Below are 6930 nucleotides of genomic sequence, written 5' to 3' on the forward strand. Positions count from 1 at the left end.
CAAATGATATATACGGTTTAACTTTAACACGTTCTCAATTGTTATGTTCCAAAATGTCTTTCGATGAAGGCACAAACCGAAAACTGATGCTTTTTCTGGCATTAATTGAAATGGGCATAGTCTATAACTTAATCATTTACGTAGTGGTTTACCTAAATATAAAGATCCCTGACGGTTTTAGTCTGTATTATCTTATATTATCTATATTAACAGCCATTCAATACTCCGAAAAATGCCAGTCATATAAAATGAAAGATGGAAAGCAGAGGCAAAAAGAAGATTTGACCGCTTGGTTGAAAACTGAAGGAGCGCTGATGTGTAGGAATAAATAATCTGCCAACTTGATTTTTATTTGTTTTGGGCTTTTCGTTGCAAATTTCATTTTATGCATAGTTGGTAAGTTGAAAGAATGCTTTTGTATGGTACATTTTACTCAATACTTGTTGTAATACAAACACTCTTCCGAAGAAGAACATTTCAATGGAAGATGTTGCAAAAATATCCTGAAACAGGCGAGAGTTTAATCTACGTTCCGATTAAGAGTTAACCACTAGACGTGTATAGAGTTACTTTATGTTCCACCTTACTATAATCATTGAACAAATGGAAAAAAAATATCGAGTGATATAGGTTTAACAGCGGACACGGTGAAACGGCTACTGTTCGAAAGTTACATTTTTTCTGCACCAACTTCTTACTTATTGAAGGCGTCCTTAAATTGGCTAAATGATGACCCATCTTTCACTTTAGGTAAGACTGTGTGTCACATAATAAAGTATTCTTTTCTTTGATATTAAGCTATGCCCACCGAATCCAGTTACGTTTCTTTATCAGAAACAGTTATAGACCATATATCCAGCCATAGATTTTCATATAAGTGTTGCACTTTAGAAATAAAATGTAAGTAGATTGAACATGAAACTCACATTGTAGGAATTATTTTCTTAATTTGGTATTATTTACTTGAATTAAGGGGGAGGTTAAAGTGTATCTTTTTTTTCAAATGTACAAAACTAAATATAGAAAATACTTTTTTTCATATAAAAATGTAGCATAAGTAGACAATAAAAAAAACATCTTTTTTCCGTCGGTTTTTCTACACCATGTATCACTTGGGCTGGGAGGATCCTCCGTGCACCCCTTCCCCCCACTCATCAACTTCATGGTGTTTTTTATGTACCTTTATACCTCCCATTACCGAAACAATTTTCGCTAAAAGATTATTCTCGGATTCTTTTTCATTAAACTCATTAAACTATAATCTTATAATTTACCTATAATTACTTATAAATGAAATTGATCTTTCCGTAGCCTCAAAGGTATTTTTTTACGAAAACAATGCAACTATAGTTTGTGATGACAAATTCTACAAATACTACCACAATTACCAAGATTGGGCAGGTCGTCGTATTTGCCTCATATGCCGCTTACATTGTTCTTCGGTTAAGTGTATTTGTTCCTATCAGTACTAAGTTGACTTACACGAATATTTAGCTATTTCTTTTTCAACTTTCCTTTCATCTGTAGCAACATCCCTTCGGCTCCTGCGTTTGGAGTGTTCATATCACAACTCATACGTTTTGCCAGAGCTTGCCGAAACTACACAGACTTTTTGTATCGTGCTAGAACTCTGAAAAATAGGCTTCTGGAACAGGGTTATGTTGCTACAAGATTGAAGTCATCACTACAGAAGTTTTATGGTCGTCATCATGATCTCGTGGATCGTTATGGTGTATCCATCTGCACCATGAAAACTGATTTATTCAAAGGCTCATAGTTTTCCTTTCCTCGTTTGTCTACCCCAGACTTGACTTTTTATGAGCAACTCAGCGGGTGTTTCTAGAAAAGCAAAGGACGCTTACCCTACCGGTGCACCTGGTTTATGCTCCCAGTTTTCAGTGGAGTCCGAGTTGCTCATTTACTTTTGTTACTTTGTATGTACGATTTTAGTTACTTTATGTCCTTTGTTGTGTATGTCTGTTTTCCATGTCTGGTCTTTGTCCCTGGATTACATTATTTTGATTACCACTATAACCTTGGTTCCCTATATTACTCTTTCTCTTTATTTGAATTATTTTTAGATTAAACTGTACCTAAATACCTAAGTGGAAACAAGATTGAGAACACCTCTTTAGCAGAGTGAAATACAATGCGGCCATTCTTGTTATCATATTTTGGAAAATCATTTTACTTTCAAATTAGAATTGTCGTACAAACGTATTGTGGTCACAATTTGTTAAAGTTTGCGTTTTTGAGAGGGCGCCCTGTTTTTCTCCACAAGTACAGGCTATTAAAAAGTCAATTTTGATTATGAAGACATGAAAAAAACGCTTGGTAAAGATCCATGTGTCTTTCGGAGAAAGCATAAAGGATTACATAAATCTGTAATTTTGAATACAATATTGTCATGCCGAAAATATTGACGTAGTTTGCAGAACGTATTTTTGTGCCAATGTTTAAGCCAATTTTCATCTATTGTATGAAAATACGCATGTCGATCGACCAAAATGGGTTTAAACGTATAGATTTTGGAACCAGGTACCTTATGAATTAACTCTCAATTTTGTAAAATGATAACAGGTATTTTTAATTAGTAAACAAAAGGTCAATATCGGCGGTACAAGATACCTTATAAATGCGGAATTTCAAGTGCTCCATGTATAATCTATCGCATATTGTGGCCAATCAACAACTAGTACGCGTTGTCAAAACTACACTCTTGTGTTGTTGGGTTTTGATAACGATGTTTTATATACAATTGATACTGCTGGGTTTGCTTATTTAAGTTTGTTTCGATAGAATTCTGTATTTGTGTTCTTATTTGGATATTCCATGTTTTTTTCCAGTGACCTTTATTAGATTCGGACCAAATCTGAGTATGATACGTTTTAATTACGGATTGTGATAGTCAATGTGTATAGACTTTCAAACTTTCGACATATAGTACTACAATCTTTTGACAAGTCAAGTCAAATCAAGTAAACTTTATTTAATTCGATATATCAAACATATTGTGCTAGGACTAATAGATTTGAGAGATGATTTAAATGGGGTAACAACAAATCTTCGTCAATAAACCATTTAGGCATAAAAAAAAACAGAGGATTGATCAATGGTTTTGCTAAAGAAGAAAAAAAAAATATAAGTGCGCCTAAACATTTGAAAAGCAGTACATATAACAAATGGAATTGTTTGTTTCTTATAAATAAGAAACCACAGTGAAAGATTGCGATTACTTTAATTGTATAAATCCGATTAAACGTTTTTGCTTCGCCCCAGAAAATTTCCGTTATATCCACAAAACAATGAATTCATTAATAGTGTGTCCAGTCTTATGCGGGGCGTCAGTCGTTTCATTATGGTACTATGTTGGTGGACTAGGAAGAAAATTGATGTTATTCTTATGAATCTGTTTGTCTGTTTCTCTGGGACTCCCCGCTTTTCGCTATAAAATATCTGTTTGTAATGCATGAAGAACGGGGTTTCTATATATATATTAAACCAGGGCTAAAATGATATAATACACCATAATACCGAATCTTATCTTATTATTAAATATGTAAACAAGGAAATAAGGAGTCTTGGAAATTCAAAAATTCTATGCCGCTTATGTATGCAGTAACCTCGTGATATACATCCGCGAACGAACACTTTACACAGCAATCAATAACCATTCTAATGATTTTTAGACCTACAGTATGTCAGGTTGAAATCGTAATATTGTTTCATTTGATGCTTTATGTAGCAAACGGAATGTTGCTTTATCATTTGACTCAAAGGGAACATAAAGTGCACACAGAGCTAAACTAACTAGGATTTAGATTGACAACATTCAACTATTCATATTTATCATGTAAACTCACACCCAAGCCAGTGGAGGATCAGTATTCCGGTGCATTAAATTCTCAAATATCCTACTATATGCATCAAATCACGGTGAATAACAGCACAAATTTGTTCAAAAAATTTTTGGACGTCAAATGGAAACAAAACTTACAGACAAACAATATAAGGGAAGAATTTCAGTAAAGAACCCCTTTTGGCCTCATAATTTGGGCATTTTTACAAATTTGATTAAAGCGGATTTCTTGCTATTAGTAGTATGGTAAAATGACCGGTAGCTCTGAATATAAGATGTTTTTGACGAGATTTATGACGTTGTTCCAGAAATAACAGTATGCATTTATGTAACTTTTACAAAAACCTTTAACTTTTAACATTTCTGCGATTTTTAAGATGGGTTTTGTGTGTAACGGAAGATGTTTTTACTCGAGTTGTAACTGACAATAATACACAAAGTATATGAAGCAAGAGAGTCAAGATGCAAGTGGACATTGTTAAATGAATGAAAAACTGCACAAAGAATAGTTGGTGTTTTCCAGGCCTTTTAACAGGTTTACCCAATCTCACCTAAGTTTGAAGGGCATATATGACCATATAATTATGTTCAAATTGGTACCACTTTTCAACACATTAAAGAACGGAAGAAAGAACGTAAAAATTTCTTCATTTAGACTTTGTTTTAGAGGCAACATTTTGCCCTTACACAACAAACCTCTCTACAGTTCAAATGTGATACAAATAAATATGATATGTTGTTATTAATTATGTCTGCAATGTTTTTAAATTATGATTTTAAATATTACTGTTTTAATCTTTATATTTAAGGTCATAGATCACGAAAATGTTATCTAAATTATTCTGCCAATGACTTCATTTGAATTAGTTTTCAGAGAAAAATTTCATCCGCAAGTGGAAGTTTTTTGCCTACTTACTGGATGCCGACCATGATGGCATCATTAGCCAAAATGATATGAAGAAAACGTATGCAAAGCTTGAAGTGATCCGAAAAACTATTGGTGACAGAAAAAAAACACAGTTAAACAGACTGACCAGAAAAAGTTACGGAACGAACACAGGACCAAATAAAGACCTATCTGTCGAAAAATACATACGTATCTCGAGGGTGTTTACGAAACTGCAGGTATGGCAAACAAAATGCATCCTCTTATAACCAGACTCTTTGATACATTCTCAACACCTAAATTTCGAAAGAAAAACACTATCCTGGCGATGGAAAATTTTATCACACTTTGGAAAATTCTTGCTGATGTTGATGAAAAGCACTGCAAAAAGGTTATTATAAGGATTTCTTTAATCCTCTTAGCATGGGAAGCTTTTTGGAAGAGTTCGTGCGGTTTGTTTCTCTTGAAGACTTTTTCAATGTTAATAGTCTGAGAGTCTTCAAAATTTTGAAACCATCGTATGAAGTCAATCCTTATATTGACAAACTTTGCCGTCCACCAACGTATGATTAAATTACTGACCACTGATCGTTCACCACTACCTTATTTAAGTGTATAGCTCTAACACTTGTGTCAAACACACATATCATTGTTACATGTTATTATCCGTTACAATATATATGGAACATCTGAATTACCACAAACGTCTGGCCACAATTGTTGGTTCTGAAGTTGTCATCATATGCAGATTTTAAGGTTAGGGTATTAGGCAGAACATTTTCTTACATCATTCCTTAATTTGAGATAAATTCTGTAATCTGATTGGTTCAAGTAATTTTGTTATATCTCAATGAATAAAAACAAATATTGACACGCCCCTATTCAGTTAAATTCAGAGTTACTTTTCTCATGTTTAAAGATAAAAATATTTTAAAATTGATATATAAGAATTGGCTAAGATAAACATTTTGTTTATTGAAAAATAGCCAGTTGTTAATAGTTTAATTCTATCTAAAGATTAAATGAGTAGGTAAACAAAAGAAAACAGGTCAGAGACAAACACCAGTCATAGAAAAAAAGACACACACAACAAGAGAACTGAAAATAAACAAAATTATAATTTAAAGTAACAAAAGTAAATGAGCAACTTGGACCACTAAAACCTGGAAGCATGGAGTGCTTCTCCAGAAAAAAAATCACCGCTCATAAGAAGTCAAGTCCAAGGTAGATAAAAGAGTAAAGGAAATCATTTGGACACATTGAACAAATCAGTTTACATGGAGCAAATGAATACATCGTAACGATCCGTGAGTTCATGATGACAACCATAAAATTTCTGTAGTGATGACTATTTTGTTAGCAATATAATTTTGTTCCATCTAGAAGCCTTAATGTAAGAAGCATAGCGCGATACAAAAAGGTTGCGTAGTTAGGCAAGCTCTGGCATAATGTATGAGTTGTGATATGAAAACTCCATACGCAGCGGCGAAGAGATTTTGCCACAGATGAAAGGAAAGATGACACTACGGAATGAAAAGTAATCGCGTTTGTCGTATAGATTTGTCGTTTTCCTTTACCATCGATCTCTCTAAGTATAGCTCAAGATATGAGGCTGACTTCACAGTAAAATTTAGTAGTGCTACCACAGTAACACTGTTGTATAACTGACAATTGATTTTAACATTCATGTAATACATATTAAAAAGAATTTAAAATTCATACATCCGATCTTCAATAATTGTGCCAAATAATTTTGCAATCTTCGAGTGTTCGTTCAAAAACATTATCTTGAACTTTTTGAGAGTAAATGCATAAAGACGTTATTGTTCAAGAAAGCACGTGTCAGAAATGTTGACTGTAGACTGGAAATTTTCGCTACATTGACGATCACAAACTATTTACGCTTTTTGGCGATTTCGGCTAAAATAAACTTTTGTTATTAATATCAATACGATAAGAAAAAACATTTAAACCTCTTGATACATATGTATTTACATGTAATTATATGAACAATTGATATTGATATGAATTTAATATTTTATTCTATTTATTTAGAACAATTACCCTATCAATCTAATGTTATAGCTATTGTGAATTATATACAAGTAAAATCAAAGGTATATCTATGAAGTATTAAGGAATACAACTTATTATTAAAAAATACCACATTTAAGCGATTAAGCAA

This window comes from Perna viridis, chromosome 11 (assembly GCF_037379345.1).
Source record: "Perna viridis isolate PV_CMFRI_1.1 ecotype Kerala chromosome 11, ASM3737934v1, whole genome shotgun sequence".
Taxonomy (NCBI): Eukaryota; Metazoa; Mollusca; class Bivalvia; order Mytilida; family Mytilidae; genus Perna; species Perna viridis.